Raw genomic sequence first — 1,232 nt, 5'->3', positions numbered from 1 at the left:
AAAATGTCTTTTATTCAACATAACCTTGTTGCGCATTGTCTCAGATAGCTGGACCGGTACACACTGGTGATTCCTTAACATGAAAGGATTAAATAAAACTAAACTTGAATAAACTTAAACTTTAACTGACACCAAGGTGATGCCCATCATTGAATTCTGAGCTGCACACACACAGCAGTGTGTCAGCTTTGTCAATTACAGCAACATTCTTTCAGGCAAATCGCTCATTTATGAGCTCCTGATGTAAGAGTCTTGCAGCTATGTAGCCACCATGGGCTCTTTCCCACGTTCTGGAGTGGGGCGTGGGCATGGATGCATAGTCAGCCTGATTGTCTGGCCCTAGCTCAGCGTCCAGACCCTCGTTGTCCTCTTCCTCTCTCTCCTGAGGTGGACCATCAGTCCCTTCTGGTAATTTTTGTCTTCTACTGATAGCCAGATTGTGCAGCATGGAGCACATGACCATGAATTTAGCTACTTTCTCAGTGTTGTATTGTAGCTCTCCTCCTGAGTGGTCTAGGCATCTAAAGCGCTGCTTAAGCACAGTTATTGTTTTCTGGGTGCATTACATGTGTCTCTGTGGCTCTGGTTGTATCGCTTCTCGGCCTCGGTGTGGGTGTCATGCAGGGGGATTATCAGCCAGATGGCAAGGCCATATCATTTGTCACCAAGCATCCGGCATTGTCCTTGTGGCTGACTCTTAAACATGTCAGAGACAGCACTCTCACACAGGATGTGAGCCTCATCGAAGCTGCCTGATCATTTGGCATTCACTTCCAATCATATCTGGTTGTGCTCAGATGAATACGTGGCTTGAGCAGTGGTGCAGAAGGGAGAGATTCAAATTCCTGGGGCATTGGAACCGGTTCTGGGGGAGGTGGGACCAGTACAAACCGGATGGTCTGCACATGGGCAGGACCGGAACCAATGTTTGCTAGTGATGTGGGGGAGGAGTTAAAGTAATATGTCAGGGTGATGGGAACCAATGCAGGGAAACAGAGGGAAACAAAATGGAGACAGAAGCAAAAGGCAGAAAGGAGATGAGTAAAAGTGGAGGGCAGAGAAACCCAAGGCAACAAACAATAAGGGTCACTGTACAGTAAAATTCTAAAGGGTCAAAGTGTCATAAAAAGGCAAGCATGAAAGCTCAGTGCCTCAATGCGAGGAATATTCGGAACCCAGGAGAGGGCTCTGAGCTAGTTAGAGTGGGTGAGAGCTCAGATGAACACGACCCC

This window comes from Pristiophorus japonicus, chromosome 1, assembly GCF_044704955.1.
Source record: "Pristiophorus japonicus isolate sPriJap1 chromosome 1, sPriJap1.hap1, whole genome shotgun sequence".
NCBI lineage: Eukaryota > Metazoa > Chordata > Chondrichthyes > Pristiophoridae > Pristiophorus > Pristiophorus japonicus.
This window is presented reverse-complemented; position numbering follows the sequence as displayed.